The following is a 26,649-nucleotide window of genomic DNA, read 5'->3' on the forward strand; positions in this document are numbered from 1 at the left end:
AAACAAAACTTTCTTTTTTATTTTTAAATGTGAAAATTAATTTTGATATTATATGTTTAAGTATTATTTTACATTATTGAATTTATTACAAACGGAAATCTAATTTAAGGTGCCCATAAAGAATTAAATTAAAAAGTAATTAAATTTGTTAGGCTATTTTTTACTTTATTTTAATTTATTAAAAACTTTTTGGATAAAATAATAATTTAATGGGTTTTTATTACTGATTTTAAATTTATAAATCTTTAGTTGTTTTCATTTTTATAAATAAAATTATAACAAAACTTATTTTTCCTTTTTTGGACATAAGTCAATCAACTTTGTTTATTCAAAAAAATTAGTAATGTTTGCGATTGCGACTTCTTTTTTTAAAATCATTTAGCACTTCGTTTTATTAAAGAGTATAATCGTGCTTTTTAATTTTCTTTCAATATTGTCAGTTGAATATATTATCGAATATCATAATGAATATTTTAACGAACTTATTTTTTAAATTTTCTTTCTATATTGTTAGGTAAATATATTGATAAATTTCAATTTTATTTATTTTTTTATTATTTATTTTTAAACTAACAAATCTTATTACGTTATTTGCGCGATCATTTTTAGAAAATATAACATTAATATCTTTCTTAAGCAAAACATATATATCTTCAAATTCATAAATTGATTTAAATCAATCTGAGTATGAAGTTTTGATAAAAATCCGACTTTCTGCACCTTACAAGTAAATGAATTTCAAAAATACTATATAGCGATGCAAAACTGACGATGCATCACGATATAAAATTTCTTATATCGCCCAGTTCTAATAGCAATATTTAATAAATTAGCGACACTACGTTAATATAATTTGCTTTCATTTATCTGGAACATAGTTCTAAACAGAATCTACTACATACTGTCATCGTTAATTAATCGGTCATTTAAAAGCAATATTTAATGTATTGACAATGTTATGTCAATATTATATACTTCCGTGTTGCAGTTAAATGGTCAAATCAAAACCGAAATTCTATGTTGCTATTAAATGACGAATTCATAAACCAAGATTCTATGTTATTATTAAATGAGCATTATTCTTTAAATAATATTATGGTTAATAATGGTCTTTTAATGTAGGTTTCGACTCTGGTTTAGGAATTGGTAATATAGAATCTTGTAAATAATAACAATATAGAATCTTGGTTTATGAATCGATCATGTAATAGCAACATAGATTCTTGGTTTACGAATCGGTCACTTAATATCAACATAGAATTTCAGTTTATGAATTGGTCATTTAATAGCAGCATAAGAATGAATAATATTGACGCAGCGTCAACTACAAATTCACATCATTATTAAAGTTTAAAGGAAAGGTAAAAGGGAATAGAATACTATACGAATGAAAGAGAAGGCGCATTTCAGAATATTTTCGGGTAACAAATAATTCAGAGCTAGTGATAAACTACGAAGACAGAATAAAAATTTATTGCTTTATTCTTTTTTATTATGGTAATTAAGGCACAAAATAAAGGTCGAAAGATCATAAAACGTATACAGGAGCAGTTTTATGGAGGAAAAAAAAACTTGAATATAATATTGACATACGTGTAGCGACTGAAAAACGAATTGCGTACTTTCGTTTTCGCTATTTAATGATTTATATTCATTATTGAAAAGCAAACTTTATTTATTCATTTCTTTTAAAGTAATTGCTGTGGTAGAAAGGTCACAGTCAAGATTTTTTTGCATTGTTTTCATATTCGCTTTGTTTTTAGGAGCGTCAATTTTATATTTTTAATGAAATATGCTATTATAAACAGTTTTATTTATAAATAAAATCACTTTTCGGGGATAAATTTTAACTAACAAATAAATTATTTTAAAAGTGTAATATAATGGATGGTGTTTTCTACACTAGGGAACGCTGCAAGCTCGGGACTGCCTAAATTTCCGGGTTACTATTTCAGTTGTATTTTAAATGCATTTGGCATCATTGTGTTTTGAGATTCTTGCAAACAATATATTTGATTACTTATGTTTACAATGCTAACAATACTTGTGTTTATAATACTAAAAGTGTTAACACCAACGTAAGATGGTGCACAGCTTGCAACACGAACAAACAGTAATAAACAAATGGAAAGAGATCAATTATGCTTCNTGAAATATGGCAGATTTGAGCTCAGAAATTATCTAATTTATTTCTTTTATCGAAAACAAAATTATCCGTTTGAAAACATCGCCTATCAGAATAACATGTAGTAAGCAGCTGCAAACTTTTTAACCGGAACTAGAGTAGGTGCCGAGCTCGAGATTGTTATTGTTTACATTCCTATTGAAAACACCATCCATAGTGTGAATGTAATTGTGTGGCAAACACATTATGAACACTCGTTAAACTAAACTTTTTCAACTTATAAATCGTTTTGAAAAATATTGTAGTTTAAGTTTGCTGCATCTTTAATATGGTCGTAAGTCGAAACCATAATACCGTACTTCTTAAATTTGATTGCACGATAGTGTGATTCAAATTGCAAGGTTCAATTTAACACAAGGAGGCAGCGACTTTGCTATTATGGCTTATGGTATTAATATTATGGTTCAATTTTGGACTGATTTTTTTCCAAAAATATATTTCTTGCATTCAGATGTGTGCTTACAACGTGATTTGACAAATACAAATTTTTATTTAAAAAAAGATCTTAAACTAAAATTAAAACGTGAATTTTCCCTGTTGCAAAAGTTATGATCAGTTTCCTGCTATATCTATTTAGCATAAATTGAAAATTAGATATTAGTTCATAATCAGTTCTTCTTTTCGAATTAAAAAGAAAGAATTTTTTAAAACAGAATTCAGTTTACACGTTCACTATAAAAAAAATTAATACTAAAATTTCACGAAACACTCTACGTTTTTGAAGAAACCGTTTCCTGGGATATGCTCCAAACGAACATTTCGTCAATTTTTTCGTGACGATAGTTATTTCATGACGAAACAACTATCGTCACTTCTCAGAGGAAACGAAATTTGACAATAGTAAAGAAATATTTCGTAATTTTATTTTTTACAAAAAAAAAAATTAGTGATTAATGAATGTATCTAACGTTTCTAATAATCTCTTTATCGTGAGCACCGTATAGCTGGGACAATGTCCCCTAAATAATGTAATAAAAATAAATAGAACAGCGAGATTCAAACCCGGGATCTTCCTGGTATTAAGTCAACTGCTTGACCATTATACATTATTTCCATACCCTACATACATGACATGGCCGGCTTATCACCAAACATGGCCTGCTTTTTTCGTCACTTTATTTTCGATCGTACAGTCTCCAATCTAGTGTCCTCTAGTGAATAGAAATCTCCCACAATTCCAGCTAACAGCCTCTCTACGATGAGGTTTCGAGTTGATGAAACATTTTCGTCATATACACTGAGTGGCCAAATTATTATGACCACCTCAGAGTTTTATGCAAATGAGTTATTGCGTCACAGCACTGCCGCTAGAGGGCAAGATAACTATAACACGGGAATGCTGGACAAGTGAGTCATCAGTTATACTGTGTTGCTTGCTCAGATATGGGAAAGAAAAGTGATTTAACTGAATTTCAACGTGGAATGATTGTGGGTGCGAGATGTGACAGAACGAGTATCAGCAAAACGGCTGCACTTGTGAAGTGATCTGGAGCAGCAGTTGTTAATGTGTACAAAGAATGGACAATCAAGCAAAAAACCGGGTCTCAACGTCAGACTTGTGGTCGTCACAGGGTGTGGTCGTCACATGCTCGATCAGAGAGAAGACTGGCCGGGGTTGTGCAGCGCAACAGGAGAGCAACAGTGCGACAAATTGCAAGTGATGTTAATCAAGGAGCAACTGTGAACGTCTCTGAACGGACTGTTCGACGCACATTGCGCCGTATAGGGTATGGAAGCAGACGACCTGTTCGTAAGCCTCTACTGTCTGCTTTAAATAATCACAGACGTCTCCAATTCGCAAAGGAGCACAAACATTGGACAGTAGATGACTGGAAGAGGGTCATGTGGTCCGATGAATCACGATTTCAAATGCATCGCGCAGATGACAGGATGAGAATATGGAGAAAACAGCACGAAAGCATGGACCCCAACTGCATTGCCACGACACTTCAAGCTGGTGGTGGCAACGTTATGGTATGGGAATGTTCTCTTGGTATTGTATGGGTCCTTTAATTCCTGTACCACAACGCCTTAATGCCCAAGGGTATTTAAGTATCATCGCAGATCAAGTACATCCGTTTATGTCAATGGTGTACTCTGGCGGGGATGGATACTTCCAGCAGGACAACGCTCCTTCTCATAAAGCTGGCATTGTCCTCAGATGGTTCGAAGAGCATGACGGCGAATTCAACTTGCTTCGCTGGACAGCACAATCCCCAGATCTCAATCCAATTGAGAATTTGTGGGATGAAATTGAACGGGCGCTCAGACAGATGGATCCAGTACCATCAAATTTGCAGGAATTGGCAAGTGCAGTTCAGCTAACATAGTCTGGCATACCTTCCACCACCTACCAACATCTCATAGAATCCATGCCCAGACGAATTAAGGCAGTAATACTCGCAAAAGGTGGCCTAACAGCGTACTGAAGGGGTGGTCATAACAATTTGGCCACTCAGTGTATATTTGAGAGTTCCGGTTTCATCACAAATCGCGTGATTTCGTAACGAAATATAGCTTAAGGATTGCTGAATCGTCAAAAGTGAGAATTTCACTCCTGAGAGTATTATTGCAAAAATATTTAACTTTAAATTTTCTCTTTGTACTTATATTTAAGTTAGTCTCAATATTGCATTTAGATTTTCTTTATTCCTAGCATTTTATTTCCCATCATTGAAATGTAATCAAACAAAAACCATATAACCATTAATCAACGACCACAATTTCTAACGGAATCAGATAACAATTCACAGCATTTATATTACTAACTAATTACAACGATTTACTTAAGTTATTCGAAATATTCTGTGAAACAGTAAACTATTTCGGAACTTTATATAGTAAATTCATACAGATTACATTCCGGTTGCGAAATTACGTCGATGTTTAGTCAAAAGCTTTTATGGGCAAACAGAATTCGTGGCAATTAGAGTAAAGTGAGTGATATTAAATTGAAATCAAATTGTCTTATTTGCTATCACTAATCTTGATCGCAATACTTGAATTAGAGCTTTGCAAATTCAGAGTTCTTTCGATATTATGCAACAGTTGTTGAATATATGTTTCTGTTCTGAGTAATCATGAGGGAGAATTAAGAATTTCTTTTTCAACAACCGCTTATTAATTTAAATGTACTTTATTTTGCAGTTTTTTTCAAGTGCATGCTACGTATCGGTTATGGAAACATGCATTGGCGAATGCTTTTGCTAGTTGTTATGAACACGAACATCTGCCACCATAAACAATACTCAACAACGGCCTATATTTTAGTTACTCAATGAAGTTTATCATTATTCTCAGTAATATCGTAAACAATAGCCGGTTTGTATAATATTTGCGATGTTATCTTTTTGATATGTTATATCTCATTAATAATGATCACGACATATAATCATATTGATAATTATAATTAAAAAAACTAATTTTATTTTAAGAAATATTGTATATGGAAATACGCATCAAAAACTTATAATTCTTACTTTGTATTGTAAAAGTAATCATATTTCACTGGCATTTGTATTGAACTATTGCATAGCATTAAACTACCTCTTACAGAGCAGGGGTCTGTTTAAAAGAAATTTGGGTCCGTTAACGGACCCTTCACAAAATATCTTTTCATAAAAACGGACCCTTCACAAAATATTTAACTTATAAACGGCCCCTTCACAAAATAATTGATCTTTTATACGGAACCTTCACAGATTTGTTTATCTTCGTTATTGTTTTGTTAATCAAATAAACCCTTTCTAGGAAGAGGAGGGGAAAGAAAGACAGATGTAAACGAACTAAATTTTGTCTTCTGCAGACGCTTCTTCCATAAATGAATATTCTGCGTTCAGCAGTATAGGCTAAATACCAAATATTTGTATGTTGCATCGCTAATTTAGTAGCTGCAATTGCTGTTNAATGTTTAAGAGGATAAAACATGTGTATGAAGTAAGGAAAATGCTGAGCTTATTAATATTCAAAGCATGCCCAAAATAAAATATATATCGGTGATAGATGAGACTTTAGTCAAATGAATGTGAAAAAGAGTGACAGCGAAAAGGGAGATTGTCTTTTCGTGCATAAATACGTGATGCATATTATGTAACAAGTATCAACTATTTTTGCACTAAAAATGTATACATGTTAAATGAAAATAGAAACAGCATGTATACATTGTTTCTTTCATCGAGTCATAAAACAAATCCTTCTAAACACTTGTATATGTTACATGCAATTCTTCAGATACATTCTCCAGCATATTGCCATAGTTCCCATGCAAATTTTATTAGTCCATTTTAAAGGACTTATAAAAGAATCATCAAAAGGAAGGAAATTAGCCATTACTTCCGTCACGGAATGTAAAGTTTTCGAAGTAATACTGCGAAACTTATGGCGCGAAAAATATTGTTGTTAAAGGGAAACGCAACAGCAGCCAGGGCATTAATAGAGGCAGTTATTATTTTCCCAACCTTCATGCTACCAGATAAATAGAGCAAGTTGTATCTTGAATATCTTCGTTGGTAATTCTGTATTCTGGAAGAGGCGATATTAACGACGTGAAACGTTATGAAATATTCATCTACTCTCTCAACCTTAATCGTTTTCTACTTTTTATGTCGTTCGTAATATCATCTTTGTTTTAATTTGGATAGGTTTTGAAAGGAAAGAAACAACGAAATAAATTAATTTTCAAACAGGAAAGTAGGTTGGGGGATATATTAAATTTAAATTGCTTATGAAGGGATCAGAGATATTTTCCATCATTCATCCATCAGAAAAGGGGGTGTATCATTTGAACATATGGTATCGATAGGGCTTATACCAACGTCCTGGCGAAAGATAATGAGTCAAATAAAAAACATAATTTTGAATAATAGTAAATTTGGACCACCTTAATTTCCTGGCTATCATCATTTTTCATCATCATTACTTACCCAGGATGGGAGAAAACTGGTAACAAATTATTATATTTCCCTTTTGATCAATTCGATTTTCATTATTTACTTTTCAATGTTCCAAAAAAGAAGTGCAAAAATGTTAAGGTTTACTTTAAGTTTTGCGAAGTTTGTGGAGTTAATAATGTTTACTCAAACTTAGCTACCTTGAACTTTTCGCAAGGCAAAAGGCCCAGAACAAACAAAAGTGGCTGCTTCCACCTATTCACTACTGGTATAAAGCAAAAAGACCAGGACTCTTTCTATCTCTTCCTGGTGACAGGCAGACCAACACTTGCTTATCCCGACTGGCCAGTGGACAGCTGAAAAATCTCACATTTTCTGCTAATCAAAAGATCTTTCCTCTTTTCCCTAAATGCCAACAAAACCAGGCATCACCTGAGCACATCTTGAACTGTTTAGGGTTGGACTGGAACGACATTCATTCCTCTCCCCTTTTAGTTTCGGACTTCCTAAATATCAACGGATTTATTGATCTGCCGTCAGACCAGGTGAGAATTATCAACAACAGAATAGAGCATTTCAGGGAGAGTAAAGCTTCTCTTCATTCTAGGGCTAACACAGTAGAACGTAAAAAAATATTCCCCTTTTCTCCTCCACCCGAACCAAATGCTTGTCCTAAACAGTGACACCACACCCCTACTTGAAATAGTTATACCTCGTTACCATAGTCACCGCCACGGATCCAGACTAATGGTATGGGAGTTCTTACTTTAGGCAAACTATAAATTTCTTCTGGTTTTAGAAAGCTTGTTATTGTTTACATTCAGTCAACCATCCTCTAGCCTGCGACATATAATTATCAAGAATTTTTTTTCGTATGATAAAAGCATTTACCTATAAAATTTTGAAAACTTTGATCACCCAAACATGTACCTGTTTAATGGTGAGGCATATTTAAGAATAAAATTACGGGAGCTTTGTAATGAAAACAATCACCTGTAGATTAAATGATTGAATGTAGAGTTCATTGCATTTCCCCACATTTTTTTTTAATTTCGAATAATCTACAGTAAATAAATGCTTTAAACAGTAAATAGTTTTCATAATGATTCTTCCATTGTATCAAAAAGAATTTGTTCTAAATTAACATTTATCGTTAGAAAAATCATATTTTTTTCTTCCTAATTTATCAGAACTACTATTACTTTAAACAACTATATTTTGTTAACATATCATGCAATCAATTTAAGCCATCCAAATAAAATAATTACATTTTATAACAAACGATAATGCATATAATGATCAAATTCCAATCAATCAAAAATCAGTGATTACAGAATCAGCCAACACTCCGCAATATTTACATAATTGGCAGATTGGAATTAATTCATCCGATTTGTTCCTGAACCCTTTGTGCATAGCTTTGCCAGTTTAGGAATTCATTTCACAATCGGATTCATGGTGCTACGAGTGCATTCCATAGGTAAAATCACTTTGAATAGCTCGTCTTGGGCTTTTATGAACCAACAGCATTCGAAGCAATTGGAATGGAATGAGCGAAACCAAATTGAAACTCTAAGCTCTTATCCACTTTCCGTAATCTCGATAGCATTATTCTAATTAGACCTCTGGGAATTCATTACTTGAGTTTTCCTGAAAGTTAAAGCAGTAAAGAGCGAATTTCGGCATTAAACAGGGACAGTTTTCACCGAAAACAGTTTATCTCTTACGAGTAAGTTGCCGCCTAAATATCATCTGTTTTGGCAGACTCGTTTCAAGAAATAAGAATCTTGCCTGATTTATTTAAGAGAAAAACAGTTGACAAAGGTTTATATATTCTACACGCTTCATTTTATGAAAGTAAACACAGAGAATATTATTTTTCAAATACGTAATTTAATTTCTTAATTCATTTAAATTTATTCTGTAATGATGCAGAATGCTCAAATTTAAGTGTGAATTCTTGTATTTAAAAGTCATTAGTGCTGCAAACTGAAAAAATTTAGACTCTGGTCAACCTAGTCAGGTAAAATGGCGACCAGACTATATCCTCAAGCAAGAAATATGTTTTTTTCATTGTTTTGCTTATGACGTTTTGAGTACATTCGGAACAAATATTCTTTTGTTTATGACTTTCTGATTACATTCTGAGTTAAACGATTGTGGATATGTTCTTTTTATAATTTTCTAATAGAAAATTAATTCGAAAGAAAATTCGAAAAAATTCGATTCATATTTTAAATATCAAAGTTGCCTCTGGTAAAAGAGTAATCATAGTTCACGACATCTTTTTCCCCTCTATATTTTTATTCAAACTATTATTGTTTAATTTTATTAAAAATGATTTAATACTGGTAAAATTAATACCCCTTCTATTGTTTTGTATATGGTGTCCTAACTACATTCTGAACTATAAGAAGACAAATATTCTTTCTATTTGCTTATGATGTCCTGATTATAATCTGAATCAAACAATATTGGAGATAATTATTCTTTTTAATGTTTTGTTCGGAAACTTATTAAGGCATAAAAAATTATATTTTAAAAATCCTGACTAAGTTGTTTCTGGTAGCAGAACAATCCCAGTTATTGATATCTTTTTCCTCTCCGTATTTTTATTGAAACTGTTTTTGTTAAATGTTATTAAAATCAGTTTATACTGTTCAAATAAAAAGGAGAGAAGGAATCTTTTCAGAAATGAAACCATCTGTGCATAAAGTCTCAAATGAAGATGTCAATGTAAATAGATTATTTGAATAGCTACTTTATCAGAAGTTGACGAAAGTTCTTGAAACAAATAAAGATTGCAGGAATTATTTTTTAGTTTGATTCGATCGAAAGTTAATATATGAAAAGAATATAGAAACTGTTTATCAATTTCTTGGAATAGAAATTTTAATTCGTATTAAAAGTTTATTTATGTTCAAAGTGAATTTGGAGGATACAACTGTATCTGTAAGGATTTTTTTAAAATTAATTTATTAGTAAGGTCATAAATGTTAGTGCTTGAACGATACATTGTTTTTTACAAAATTATTTAAAATACTAATAAAAATTGCGAGAAAAAACTATTGTTAATAATATAACGTATGGTTATATTGAATTTATTTAAATCTTCTTCTCTTCTCAATTCTTAGAAAAGAATTAAAAAAAAGTTTTTAATATAAGTCAAGATTTAATCCTTGTATTGAATCTTTCTTCTATTTGATTTAGAAACTCAAGAATGTCTACAGTAAATATTGTCAAAAAAGTATTACAGAAAATTTATAGTAATTGTGGGTTCGTACTGATCTATTCTGCTCTATATAGTATAATATAAAAAATTCTGGATCAAATCCAGATAAAAATTACTGATACCCTGATTGCAACATCAGTCAAATCCATTTTCACCGTAATTTGTACAGTAACATTTATGTAACGGCCATGATTTAGTGATTTTGCAGTATATATTACTGCAAAATTTATGCTACATAAGTTTTTTATTTCATTTAACTTATTGGTGAAAATGGATAAAAAAGATCGAGTACCCTGAATGTCGGTACTTTTTTTTTAATCGTAATTTGATCTGGTATTTTTTGCAGTGCACTTATCTGTATCTATATTATTTATCTAACCTTCTTCAGCTCAACTCAGTTCCTGGAGAAAGAAGAAAAAATTTCGATTTAGGATACTCCAAAATTGTAGAGGAATATAAAATCGAAGTAAATTTAAACAGCTACAAACCTAGACAAGTATGAATCCATATACGAGGAAGGAACGCCTACAACTATCAGTACATTAGAATTTTTCATCATTTTTAGGAAACTTTTTCAAACCTTAACAGCGTTACTCAATTCTTCCATAAAGAAAAAAAATTTCTGTATAAAATGCTTCAATATAGTGTAAGAGCAAGAAAGCGAAGCAAATTTAAACAGCTACAAATCTGGTCATAGATATGAATACAGGCACACAAGAGGAACATTTGCTTTCCGTTTTTCAGCTCACGTAAGGAGTGTACAGGAAAATTCGAAATTCTGGAATAAATATTCCAGAAAGTTATGAATCTGTTTTGATCTTGACTTAAGGGAATTTAGTTTATGAAATCTAGAAAAACTATTAATTGAAACAGCACCTTAATTATGACCAATTGATTAATCATTCATAAAAAAAAGCCTCAAAAATTCTATTGAATCAAGACTGTTAAAAGAGGCAACGAAGTATAAACATGCGTTTGCCATATAATCCTTGGTTCAACGTTGCATCACAATTCACTTTACCATATTCCAATGACCAAATTCTAATTCGTGTAAAAAAGAACGAAGTTTGACTCTGTCAAAAGCTCGTTTCTTTCTTTTCTTTTTTAGCAAACACGATGGAGCTTGTGAAAAAGATATTACTGGATGAATTTTTTAACTGCTTAATAAAGGAGAATTAAAGGATTATGGGGTAGCATCTAGAAAGAGTTAGAAGTAAAACACCGTAACTCGGCTGCACATCTATTTTTAGTTAACAAACCAACAATGGAATATCAATAATTAGACTTCTCAAACAAGTGTTAAAATTTCCTGATCAAATTCTGGTAAAATTTTTCGGTCGCCGGTACTTTTTGCGGTAAAATTTTAAGGAGAAAAAAAAACTGATATATCGTAATTTTTACAGTAAAATATATGATAAAATCATTGAATCACTGTAGTTAAATAATCATTATTATAAAATATACGACATTAAAATTTAAAGTTAGAAATGGATGGATTTGATGGTAAAATTAATTTAATTTTGCGGATGATACACTCCGGGTGATTTTACGGTAATTTCATCTAATTTAATTACCATAATTTTTTATTTAATTACGGAAATTTTTAGAGTGTGCATTTTTCTTGAAGCACGTCAATTGGCGTCGGAGTAACATATGCTTTCTTTCATTAAAAAATGAACATGCATTTTTAGAAAATAAAATGAACATTTTTTTAATACTTTTTGAACCAAACTATGTAAGAATGGAGACTATAAAGGAAAGGTTAACTAAAGAGTAATTTTAATATTCAGAATTTATTAGCATTCTGCAATTTACGGCATTTTAACGCAACAAAAATTGCTGTCATTTATAACATGTTATTTTCTATTACAAATAAATAAAAAAATGGTTATTTTACAACAACTACGTTAGTTGATAAATTTTTGAAAACTATAAGTTAGATAGCAATTTTCATGAAGATTTTTTTATTCTTTTTAAGAGAACAGAAAGAGAAAAATTTATGTTAAAGGATAACTTCATGCAATATCTATTGTATTTCTTATCGAGAAGTAGAAAGTAAAACCACGAAAAAGATGCTAGCTAGAGTATTTGAACTATTTCTTAGGTTACATTACAAGAGGATTCTGTTCTCATAAAAACATTTCTTCACGCCTATCATTCCTATGATTTTTTTCACCTTCCATCGGTGTTTTTATTAAGAACATATACTTCAGTCCTTCTGTATTTGAACTCCATATTGCTTTGAACATTCTGACTTCCTGTTCTTTTCCTTTTTGTCACCTTATTCAGCGGAGTTTTTAGCCTTTTCTTTAAGAATGTTATCCATCAATTCAAGGAATTAGAGTAATAAAACTAATTCCTTAAGATTTCGATTAAAAAGTTCCTTTACTAACTGCTACACGAAATCATGACATTCTTGATATAATTATCTTAATAATTCTGAATGAATATTTAGAAAGACAAAATTGTTTTATAATATTTTAAGTAAATTAGTAATTTTAAGAGAAATGTTTAAAATTAGCTTTAAAGTTATTTGTTTCTTCATTTCATAAAGCAACAATATTTATTCATTGCTATAAAACTTTGCCGATATTAAGAAACAATATAAATAACTGAATAACGAGTAAAAAGTACGTATAGAGAATAAAAACTGATGATTCTACATAATATTAAAATAGTTTTATTGTAAAAAAATCACTTTCGGACATTATTTTTTTAACAAAACTGTTTCAACAAATTTCTGTAGTAGAAGGCCTTGATATTTGATGGTCACATAGTAATACTATAATAAAGATTGCATTTTCCAACTAACCACTGTCTGATAATATATGTTACTAATATATTAATCTTTTATTTGCATAATACTTAATGATACTGTAGTAAATATTGCCATCAAATCAAATCAATCAATAAATAAATTGTTACCTTTTTTAAATATATTTATTTATTGTTGCATTCATTGTATTCTCAATTGTTTATAATTCCTAATACTACAAAATAATATAATATAATTAAACATAGCTACGTTTAAAAATGTACTTATTACGTTTAAAAATGTACTATAATTATAAAATACGATCACTTTATTAACTAAAATAAACAAAGCTTATTCGTATAAGCTTATACGGAAGTTGAGCCCATTCGAAGAAACTTATTCGCTCATCTATCCATCCGTAAATATTCGTCTGCATATCCATTCAATCAAATCTTCAATTTATCCGTATTAATCTTCAGGTTCAAATCATTATTACTGGATCATTTTGAGTGCAAGATAAATTTACATTTGATCGTAGTGTATACCCTAAATAATCAACGAGTCTGACTAACAATGTGATAAATTTATATTTATCTTTATGCATCTGTACTGAACACTGCAGCTTAAAAAACAATATAAGTAATGAAACACTACGCAATTCATTTCTTTAATAATATTGTATTTATTAGATGACTCTACTCTCAACTCGCTTTGCTCACCTACGCTTTTTTTAAAAATTTTATTTAATTTTTGGTTACAATTAAAACATTTTTAATTGTCTTTCGCCTGAGATGTTATTTAAAAAAAATGCGAAAACCTGATTCCTATATGTAATATATCATAAGCAATACTTAGTATATAATTCCTAATAAGCATGTTTATTTTAAAATGTTGCGCAATTACATCACACGTTTACTTTTTACATTCATAAAAGAACACCACTTTTAATTTTCAGTCTTTAATTCTAAATAATAACTAAATTGCTGGGAGTAATATATACTATGGAGTATAATATAATATGGAGTTTGCCAGAGAAGTTTTTCATGTTACCCTTTCTTTATAATTTAGTATATCATTAAAAAAATAAAAATATTTTTAAAGTAAAGTTTGGAATATAAATGTTATTTATATAGCCAGTAACATCATCTACGCTATTCCTTCTTAATTAGTTCCTTTTAACATGAACTCAAACGCAAGCTTAAAGATCTCGACAGAGATAAAAAAAATTTTCTTCAATAATGGATAAATAGTCATTATTTAACGAAAAAAAAGTGAAAAAAATTCGTCCAAAAAAAAAGGCATTTACAGTTGCAATAATTTTCAGAATTTCGAAAAAATTCGCTTTAAATTAATAAATAAAAACGGCCTCTCACAACAGGCTAAATTTCAACTTTCTAATTGTATTTCTGCGGGTTACAGAAAGACCCACATTATTTTTATGCTGAAAATTTGATAAATAATAATTCGCAAAGTAGTTTTCAAATTGTTTTTTTCTTTTCATCAGACTTCTAGCATTTTTTTTTCTCTTGAATTTTGCAAGTTTAAGTATTTAATTCCTATAGTTTTTCGCAATTAAACTAAATATAACGTAGACTTGAACACCTAAGACAGAGATGGCAGCTCTTACGATTTTCTAATACAATCTAATACAAAGAGACATTTCTTGTTTTATATGGGTATTTTCGGAAAACATGATACTCATATTTTAATATGAATCCAGATATAAATAAATCTCTCAGAGCAAAAAATTATATAAAATTTACATAGTGTCCTCTTTTAAGACTGCATGTTTCGAACTAAAATAGATTTATTTTTTAAAATAAAAATTCTTCTAAAAACATTTCATTATTAAACAGCATTCGTATGAATCACTCAGTGCACAAAATTACAACAAAAAAATCAAAAATTGCGCGTGTTTCTGACAAATTATTTTTTTTTTATTTTTAAAAAGGGCGTTAATAAATACTTCTAATAAGTGGGTGTTTTCGAAAAATATGACACCCATTTATGAAGTCATTTTCGTATTTTTTTATTTTACTTTTTTTCATATTATTTAATCTAAATTTGGTATTTCGGTGTCGTTTTTGTACCCTGCATACTCTTAGAGATAATATTTTTTTTAAATAATTACATTTTATTAGAGAAAACTGCATGTTAAGATTTACAGTGGGAAAAAGATGATTGTCACCGTGTCCAACTGTGTTTCGAAAACTTATGTGAATGATTAGGTTACTTTCTTAATATTTATACACTGCGTTATTATTTTTTTTTAATTCGCACATCACAAATTAACTCAAAGCTATAAATATAATATCCACATTAATAAAAAAATCTTAAGCTTGCCTGAAAAATTTGTCTCTGATTTTTTCCGATTCCAAATCCCGTTCCTTTTAATTTGCTTAAAAAATTGTTTAAAGAAACATTTCCAAAAAAAATTATAAACCTTGATTCTTCTCAAAAACGTCATTAAAAACGTTTACAAATATTAAAATGCCTTATCGAAAGACATTTTTTGTTCCTCAGTTAAAAGTTTCTAAAACTACATTCCGAAAATATATGCATTAAATGGATTAGAAATAATAATTAAAATCAGCATTTCAAAATCCTATATCTTTAACTAGTTGCAAACAATCGACTTTTTTTGAATTTATTCATTAAAACTTGTATTACAAACAATGAAATAGAAATTCAAGAGATAATGTAAAAAGAAAGTAACTACATTTTCTAAAAAATTTAAAATATTTCTTAAATGTGACAAACGAAATATCATTGTATAAAAAATTATATATTTATTTTTTAAAAAACGATATGCTTTTCGTTATAGAAATAAAATAAAGAGAACATTTAAAGGGGTTATTAACTAAGGAATTTAATTAAACAAAAATATTGTGCGGCATTTTAATAGAATAAAAGTTATTCTTTTTTCATTGCTCCATGCTTTATTTTTGATTCTGAAAGAACTGTGGTTTATTATGACTCTTTATCTCCAAGAAAGTGCCCTTTCCCTCCCTTCATTATTACAGAAAACAAAGATGAGAGTTGTGGAGGGGTGAGGGAATCGAAGGAATGAAATTGCAATTTTTCAGAAACGTAACGATGACAAGACAAAGATTCTAAAATTGTTATGTAATGAAGCGAAAAATAAAAGTTATTACTTTTTGCTCTTTTAAGGTATTGAAAAGTTTTTATAGCTTTGTTTCCCAATTCTCCGATTAATTCCCCATTTAATATTGTCTTTTATATTATTAAAAAAACGCTCTTAAATTTAAAACTAAAAAAGTATTTTTGCCATATCATTATTTTAAAACATTAACAATTTACTTTTTTTTCCTCTGAAAAGAATGCATTTTACATATTTTTTTCAGTTTCTCTTGGATTTCATAAAGGACTTTCAGAAATATAATTTTTTCAAAGAAATAAGTGCAAAAAGAATTCAACTGTCAAAAACAAATTGGAAATGATTTTTTAACGAATTGTTTTAACCCATAATATAAAAACTTTTCAAGAAAACAAAATTAGTTTCAGTTTATAGATCAGAATTGGAAGTTTTTCTTTTTTTATGGAAAAGAAGCGCTTCAGTAAATGTCCGCGTTTAATTGCAAATGTTTTAATACCGCTAGAGATTTTTAACTAACATTGTAAATATAAACATATTTTTCTTATTAAATTATTTAAGGACTAGTTAAAAAAAACTTTATGATTAATAGAAACATAAGGTAGCTGTTTACAAAATACTTTTTTTTCATTTAATACCGCCTTATTTTAACACAGACACGTTAACACAAGATGAAGTTTTAAAATATTTACCTTCTAGCTAAAATAAAGAATTTTATTCCTACAGAACTAAATGTCATAAACTCAGAGAAACAATAAAAATATTGGTTACTAAAAATATCAAAATTTAGTTTAAAAAAATCCAGGTAAATGCACCGTAAAACCTTACAGAAGCAAGATATATAGCACGATATACACCGAAGAGTCATTACATTATGACCACCCTCCATCTATAACAATGGGCTCGCCCAGGTTTTCATGGTTTCTCGCCCAGGAACAATGTTTTCATGGGACACATTAGGACCCATAATCCTCATAGAACAATCCCTGACGTCTGTAAGCTACTTGAACATAGTTGCAGACCAGGTTCATCCAATCATGGCAACAGTTTTTCCAATCATGGTAACAGTTGGTGTTTACCAACAGGATAATGCACCATGTCATAAGGGTCGAATCGTCGAGGAACATTCCAGTGACTTCCAAGTCATGTCTTGGCCCCCAAATTCACCTGACCTTAATTCAATAGAGCATTTGTGGTCCTACTTGGAAAACCAAAGTCGTGCTGCCATGCTACTTCCTCGCAATGTGAGGGAATTGCAGGACCAGCAGTTGGTGAGCGCTTGGTGCCAGATACCTCAGACTACCTATCAGCACCTTGTGGAATCAATGCCACGGCGGGTGCTAGCAATTTTGAGGGTTAAAGGTGGTCCTACATGTTATTAGAAGGGTGGTCATAATGTAATGGCTCTTCGGTGTATAAGAAGCAAGAAGTAAGAATAATGCTATACAGCCAAAATGTAAATGTAGATTAATAAAATAACAAATGCATACACTCTCAGAAAAATCAGTTCAGTGGTGAACCGTAATGTTGAGCAAATGTTTGGCAACTTTAATAAGGAGCTAAACTGGTCCAAACGCTTCAATTAATAATGAACCTTAGTCTCATGTGATCAAGTTTTATTTTATTTTAGAACGGGAGTCGGCAGAGCCGGCCCATTCTTAGGATTACGATTATCAGAGTTCAACTCCATTGCCTTGTAATTTAGAATCCAGCCTAGAAGACAAGGAAACTCCTGGATCAGCCATTGGGAGAAACTAGCCTTCGTGGAAGATGTTTGGTAGGACTACCCCCTAATCGAGATACGTTGAATGGAATACCACGAAAACCTTTCACGGTTAGTCCAACGGACGAATCGTGTTCCGAGAAATATCGATTTCTAACTGCTATCCAATGTTTCTGGTCGGCGAACCAAAAATAAGATGCCTCTAGCATACCTATTTCTATGTCCCCTCTATTCTTTTTAATTCTCCCCCACCCCCTATTTACTTCTTTCTACATTTTATTCTTTTCAGAAATAAAAAAAAGACTGAAATGAGAGTGTTTTTTGTGTTCTATGGTCATAACTTTTATGTTTCTAACTTTAATTGTATTTTTAAAAAATCTAATGCAATAAGTTATTAACAATACTGACTTAAGTTTTATGATGTTAGTAGGCCTATAAGATAATTAAAATAGTTGTTTATTTTTAAAAAATCAATATTTAAGAAAAAAATTAAATGTGTACCTACGGATTACTAGGAAATTTTTTTCGCCTTCCTTGATCAAATGTGCGCTTTAAGAAAAGAAAAAAAAAACCATTTAGAAACTAGTTGGGTTTTTTTTTCTCCTTATAATTTGTACGTAAAGAATCAAGTCATTACAACCAACGAATCAACAAATTAGCTGATATAATTTGTGCTACAAACTTTAGAATTTAAACGATAAGGAAAAGGTTATGCATCGCATTACCTAACTAAATTGCGGAAAACTCTTGAATTTGTTCTCAAGCGGATTACCCTAGTTAATATTCAGATTAGCTAGATAATGTGCATATTAACTGTTTCCGAGCTTTAGCCTTAACATGTACTCACATCTGACCACTAAATTTTCTGACTATGCAAAAACAATTAAGCATATTAGTGAAAATTAATAATCAGTGAATATGAATAGTAAAAATAGTGAGATTTCTAAAAAAATTAAAACTGAACATTTAAGCTTGGATTTAATGTTAACTCACATATGCATGTCATTTTAAAGGAAAACAAATGAGCTCTTAAAGCAAAACAAAAGATTTTCTTTTATCAAATGAGTTTTCTTTGTAACTTGTAATCTTACTTTCAGAAACTTATGGTCTCATGCTCGCACAAACTTTGGACTTACTTTCAACATTTTAAAACTATAAAATGGATATTGAAAACAGAAAAATACCCATTTAAAAATGTTTTCAGTTTCCTGATAGAAACTTAAGAGACCCAAAGGAGTCCTTTACTTTAGGAATTTTCTGCGTTCACAATTCTAAAACGTCAATGAAAACCCCCAAAGAATTCTGTCTGTTTAAAACAAGCCTAAAGAAAAATCAATATTTCGAAGCGAGTAATTTTGAAAAATTTACTTCGTAACAGGTTTAATCAAATGTCTAAAACGAGATGTAGAAGTCAAAAAGATGTATCAGTTCTTTAAAGTTGGAGAAATGACATAATTATATTAAGAACACTCGTTACTATATTAATAGAATTTTTATTCTGAAATTGAGTCCTGAAACATGAGATTGCCAGATTAGTTCTCTCGGTTAAACTAAGTACCCAGGTGCAATGAGTTATGAGACTTCATAAGGTGTTCACCACACATTTATTATTATAAGATTTCTAGGTAGCAACTGTAGTGCTAGGCAACAGATGAAGGAAAATAAAAACACAGAATTCGTAATATTTATCACACGGCTTTAGCTTCCAAACTTTCGAAGAACGTACTCTCGATATTTATTCGCAGTCGGCATAGTTGGCACGGAAAAAATTCTTGTTATTTTACCGTACTATGGGGCAATATAGGTATATCTTCTCTTAATTAACTCATATCGTATATTATCTCATATTTTCTCATAATGCTTACCATCTTTGAATATCATCTTTTTTTTATAATTATTGACTGTTTTGGTTGAATATGGTAAAATAACATGAAATAAATTGTTATTCAACTATTTTTACGAAATTTTTTTTAAGTATGTGTATGACAACTTTCACTATTTCCAAGTTCAGTCGCTTTTCAGTTTATCAATTTGAAATAGTTTGTTCCCATAAATTTTACTAGTTTCTTTCAACGTATACAGGGTGTCATATAATGATCCCCATTAATATATATTTTAGAAATTCTAGTCAAAATGACGAGAGAAAGGGATTCATTAAATCATTCAAATTAACGTGTGAACAATAAAAAAAAAGTAAAAATGTTTTTGAAATCTAACGAATCACGACCGAGGAAATGGTACTGAAAACCGTACCATAGATTTCGATACCGTTTTGCTTCTTCTTAGTTTAAACATCAATTTGCAACCCCTAATGTGTATACTTTTTTTAATTTCATTCTTGTCAAAGATACTAAAAAGATGTATTAATTATAACCATGTCTGAACACTATGTTTATTAAAAAAATTTGTGACCAAATCACACTAGCGTCATGTATTATGTAACTCGAGTTCGTATAAAGTTTTTCAGATATTATTTCACTTTATGCAATTCATTCTCTATATAGATGTGTATTTTATAAATACAATGAGTTCTGAGATTTAAATTGTCATAGAACAAGCATTTAAAATTAAATATCAGTAAGAAATTTAGTTAAATATTTTTTTAAGGATATTTGTTTAAATGCAATAAGTGTGACAGTGACTACATTTAGATCTGAAAGTGTTTAACTTAAATTAAAACTATATGATTTGGACACTTATTGAATTTTTATTTTTTACGACGCTCCAAACCCTTACCTTGTTAGTCACATTCTTGCTGTAATAAATTCTTTTTCCAAAGACAGCAGCAACATTTATTGCCAAGCATTATTTTCCGATAGATTTCCAAATTAAATAAAATGAAATATTTTATTAGAAAACAAGACACAAACAGCAATTACCGAGAGTTAAAATAATTGTTGTGTCATTAAATCCAAATGATACTTAAAAAGTGACCTATTGTTAAATTTCCGGACATATTTTTCTAATTTATACCATTAATGTTCAACGACACACTTACGCGGAAAAATTTTAAGAAATATGTATATTTTATATGCAGTTATGATTTCTTCATTCGTAAAAGGAAATTCTTGTTGTTAAATCTCGAAAAAACCTATTTACCTAATTTTCGAGGCAAAAATAGAGGGGTTCAGACTTTTTATATCTAGTCTTTTTCAAGAAATGAATGCTTTATGTGAGATTTGTATAAAATAGATTTTAAATAACTTATAAAAAACAACAACTTTTCTATGTTATTGTACAAAAAAGTAGGAAATAAAATACTACTTGTAACTTATAGGAAATGAGTTGATATAATCCTAGAGTTTTTGATGTCTAACTTTTGTTAAAAAGCCGTTGTTAAAGAGAAGATTTATTAAAATTGAGAATATGATAAATATTCCCTATATGATAAATATTCTTCTATAATATGATAAATATTCTTCTATATGATAAATATTCTATATATAACAGAGAGAACGAAGAGAATATTTATCAAATTCTTGTCCTTTGCTCAGGAACTCTGAGAAGAGTTTGATAAAGTAAGATTTTCTCTGTCGGTATCAAATAATTCCCCATGATTGGATTCAGATGCGAAAAGATATTTCCCTTAACCCTTTGACGCAGATGGGTCACCGGTGTCCTTTAAATACATATATATTTATTTTTCTGACCCTGTAATTAGAGGCAAAAATACATTTTGGTATTCTTTAATTTTATTTTATAGCCGTTGTGGAACAGCCGACCTAATTTTGGGTTTACGACTACTAATGTTCAACTCCGTAGCCTTGTAATTTTGAACCAAACTCAAAAGACAAAGGAACTGCAGTATAGGGGGAAATTTCGCCTTTGCGGAGGAGTATTTGATGGAACTAACCCGCATTTGCATTACATGGAGAGGAAAACCACAGAAACCTGCCACGTTTAGTTTGATGGCAAGGAGAGTCTAACCCATGATCAGTTTGCCACTGAGGACAACATTGAGGTCGGTTCAAGCTGGGTGCGAAATTCATATCGTTCAGCCATCGCTGGAACTCGGACTCGGTTCACCTCATTGAAAGGCGAACGCTCTATCTCCTGAGCCACCGCGGCTCTTGGTATTCTTTAATTATAAAAAAAAAACACTCTAATAATTACTAAAAAATCTAATAGGCTATCGGAATTATATTTGTATTAAAATACAAAATAAAAAAATTAATTAAAAAAAAAATGCTAGAAATAATTTATTTTTTTTAGTCTTTCAAAAAATTGTCAATTGATTTTGCAAATAAAAGAAATTTTAATGATGAATAAATGTTTCTCTTGGTTTTAAATAACTGCAAATAAGTACAAATTATTGTATGGAAATTACCCGTGTTTGGAGGATTTCATACCTAACGCAGAAAAAAAGACCTGCGTTTCATGCTGTATTACCTAACCATAAATTAATGAAATGCTAAATGTAATATTTTTTCACCAATTTTGACCTAAGTTAATGAAAAAAAGTATGAGAAAAATGTTTAATAAAAATTCGGAGTCAAAGAGTTTACGCTTATTTCAAGGGAACGCTCTGCTGTGTTTAGAAGATATTGTGACCAACAAGCCTCTCTTTAAGGGAAATTTTATCAAATTCTTGCCCTTTGCTCTGAAACTGAGAAGATTTTGATAAAATGTTTTTTTGATTTAACCTGTCGATATCAAATGTTTTCACATGATTGCTGATCTACGAATTTAACTGTAAAAAAGATTTTTTTCAAATGGTATATAGTTCTTTTATACTATAATCATGTTTTTATACTTAACGAATTATTAAGTAATGATTAATATAAATAATTAGACAACGGAATGACGATATCTGCATAAAACAAAACAATTCACATTTTGCTGTTGTCGTAGGCCATTAAGGCAGAGGGGTGTGACTGCTCATAATTTCCAGTGGCGCCATCTATGACCATTAATTCGACTTCTGTCACACCCGTTTATGTGGCCAACCCATTCCTAAATCCATTCATTCATCCACAGATCTAATTTTGATCTGAACCAGAGAACGATCAATCTCCAATTCAGTACCCCCAGAGGTATTGATTTATTAGTGGAACACGGAGAACTTTGTGACATGACAGATTTAACGTGCACTAGTCACAATTCACTACAGAGGGAGTCTTCGGTCGGCTGGATTCGAACTCCCGTTCTCACAACATGAGTACAGCTCCCTGCTAACCAAGCTATCCCGGCCAGTTTGCATTTTAACAAGTAAATGTTAAAATATTGGAATTACAATTCATCCTAACTTTAAACAAACTATCAAACGAGTATTTATTAAATTATTAAAATTGGAAAAGTAATCTTAATTACAAAATGACAGTTTTCAGATAAAAACTGCCAGTGTTCTAAATTTATTTAACCAAACCAGATTATTATGACACGTTTTCGCTAAGAGCAAATAAGATTTATGGGACATTTATTTCGCTAGACGATTCTTGAATAAAAAATGCCCCACGTCAGTTCTGGAAATTTGATTCGATGGATATTTTAATCCGTTAAAGGAAAAATATTTAAATAAAAAGCCAATAACCAATTCTATGAATATTTCATTCTTTCTTTTGATTTTTTAGCTTTTCTTCATTTCTCTCGCTTTTAAACTATATTTAGTTCACAGTTATTTTTTTAAATGTTAATTTTCAAATTTTAATTGGTTTTAGTTTAAACTTTTCTCTCATTTTATTGAAAATATGATTATTATTATCTTTATTACTATTATTATTTGTATAAATAGTCTTATATTTGCCAAATATGAGGTGGAAATTTTTACTTAAGGATTAATTGACATTTTTAACAATTTCAAATCTTAATAAATATAAAGTAATTTATAACTTAAGGGTTTACAAGGAATGAGTTGCATGACTAACATAATTGCTTGATAATGAAATAATTTTAGTAGCTTTTTTGTATTTTTCGGGCGGAATTCAAATTTGTTTTTTCTAATATGCACAAAATTAGTTATTAGTTATAAAAATTAGATATAAATTAGTTATAAGTTAATATATATTAGTTAAAGACACACAACACGTTTATACCTTTTACTTCAAAATTATTTTCACAAAATTAAGTTAATAAAATAATACATATGTTTATGTAGTATTTACTATTGATATACGAGGTTCGACGACGCACGTTCCATAAAAAACTAACAATTATATGCGACACAATAAAAAAAATTTGAATTTATAACATATTTTTTAATTTACTTTACAAATAATAATGAGCCTTAACTAAACTTTACATGGAATTTTTACACGATTGTGATTTATTTTCTCGTAATATTTAGATAAATTTTATTTCGATGTGGTAGGTCGGTAAGTGTATACAATGTTTCAATTTAGAACTTTTCTAAATTCTGCCTTTCCATTGCAATTATTTATTAAAATTAAAATAAATAAATCAATAAAAATTAAAATAAAATTACTGATTATAAATACATATACTACTTCATTGCGTTTTTGTTTCAAAAGATAAAAAGTTAGTGTTAAATCTAAGATTGGGAGCATTTATAAATCTTAAAGAGGGGTGCGCCTAAGTTTATGAACGCCGATGTTCACTTGATTAGAGCCCCATTTTTCAGATTAGGATTCCTATATTGTAAAGGTAAAAAAAAGTTCTTGGCCACGGGGTATATTCATTCAAAGACAGTTCGTTTTTGAGTCTGATTTTGTAGCTTAATTAATAGATAACACTAAATCATTATCATACTTATGGTGTGAAATATTTTATTTAATTGTACATTATATTATTATTTTTTATTAAAATTAAATTCTCAAACAGTTACTTACTGCTGATTCACCAAAACACTATAATTTTAGTCGAATTTACGATTTTATGGAATTTGGCGATATGGCGAATGCTTAGCGCGGGCCCTGATAATGTTTATTCATCATGAAGGGGAGAAACCAATTTAATCTACAGGAAAGCAGCAAGTAAAATGGTGTAGAATATCAGAACACGTGCGATTACCACAATGCTTGAGAATTAATAACCTGAAACCAAATTATTAAAACAAACTAAAAATGAGCAGGTGAAACTGTTTCAAAATACAAATTAAGTAATAAAAAATGCTGGATGATTAAATAGAAGAAAAAAAACAACTGTAAGTGTCTAATTTGAAAAATTGAATTTCGAGTAGGTGATTTTTCTCAGTTTTCATTCAGAAAATTAAATTAGATTACTTTTATAAATCAATAAAGAGAAATACGCGTAATTACTTACGGGCTAAAAAATTTTTTATTATAAATGTTGCAAGAAAATGTAAAAATCAGTTGTAAAATAAAAATATATACTCACCAACCGAGAATGAAATTCAACGCGATCGATTAATAAATCAAACCAAATTAATAAACAAACTAAAAATTAGCAGGTGAAACTGTTTCAAAATACAAATAAAGTAATAAAAAATGCTGGATGATTAGATGGAGAAAAAAAAACTATAGTGTCTAATTTGAAAAATTGAATTTCGAGAAAGTGATTTCTCTCAGTTTCATTCAGAAAATTAAATTAGATTACTTTTATAAATCAAGAAAGAGAAATACGAGTAATTACTTACCGACTCAAAAAATTTGTATTATAAATGTTGCAAGAAATGTAAAATTCAGTTGTAAAATAAAAATATATACTCACCAACCAAGAATGAAATTCGACGCAATCGAGTTTTTCTTTCAATAATTCTTCTTATACTGGCATTTTACATAGATAATTATTAATACGTATTTTTATTAAAATTAAAAATATTTATTTATCATTATTATTCAGTTATTTATTTTCGCAAAGTATAATTATAAGAGAAGACTCTTACAACTATAAACGATTCTCATTAATCCCGAAAAGTAGATTGCCATTTCGTTATTAGAATGGAACAAAAGTTACACAAAGAAATAGCTTCTACAATAAAAATTCAGGCGTTGCACGAACAGATCCTGAGAATCGTTTGCTTTTCCTCTTACTATCCTTTCGATTTGAACTAAACAAACCTCAAACCTTCATCCCTCTGGCGGAATGCTAGACTATTAGAAGAGTTATTTTCGAAACTTTGGGAAAGTATTTATGGATAATTTTCACATAAGAATATACATTCATTAAAAATAATTTCCATTTAAGAAATTAGATTTAATTGAATATTTTCGCTTGTTTTCTCGAAATTTAAGAGAGATAATACAATAGTGCCCATGTGTGAAAATAGTTCAATCTAACCATATCAAAGTGCTCATTCATAAATATGATGTTGTAACTGCATAATTAAACAATGTATACTAAATTTAAAAAAAAAAACCGATTTACAACTCTATTTTTACATTTGCAAACAAACATGTTTTAAAATTAGAATAAAAATAATTCGATTGTAATAAATTTTCAAATTAGATTAAAAATTCCGATCATCCTCAGGGATGTTTCCCTAGACCGTCGCCAATAGCCCATTGTGCAGTTCTAATGCGACGTAAATAAACTACAACTACAACTATTATTCCAAAATAAGGTAGCATTCGGGTGACAAATTAAAGAAAATTTAAAGTTAAAAAGTTTTTTTTTGCTTTTTGAGAAACCGTTGGCTTCTCAAATCCTCTGAAACTATATTTATAATTGGATATATGCAAGCGACGTCTATTGGGTAAATCGTAGCATTCGTTTAAGCCACGATTCAGAAGCCAATCACGATTTAATCGCAAGTGTGACGTCACTTACAGGTATCTCAATAAATCTGATTCAAAAATAAATTCGGAATGATAACAAACGAAGCCTAATTGCTG

The 26,649-nt window shown here is 29.8% G+C and overlaps 1 protein-coding gene across 1 annotated transcript in view; it reads right to left on the reverse strand.

Annotated features, from left to right (window-relative positions):
• Positions 1-25,861, reverse strand: part of LOC107449126 (cell adhesion molecule 1) — a 59,731-nt gene extending 33,870 nt beyond the window's left edge. Inside the window, exon 1 of the mRNA XM_071180901.1 lies at positions 25,526-25,861. The gene's annotated coding sequence lies outside the window, so the exon portion shown is untranslated. The remainder of the gene's footprint in view (positions 1-25,525) is intronic.
• Positions 25,862-26,649: the final 788 nt, after the last annotated feature.

Source organism: Parasteatoda tepidariorum, chromosome 5 (assembly GCF_043381705.1).
Source record: "Parasteatoda tepidariorum isolate YZ-2023 chromosome 5, CAS_Ptep_4.0, whole genome shotgun sequence".
In the NCBI taxonomy this organism is placed as follows: Eukaryota; Metazoa; Arthropoda; class Arachnida; order Araneae; family Theridiidae; genus Parasteatoda; species Parasteatoda tepidariorum.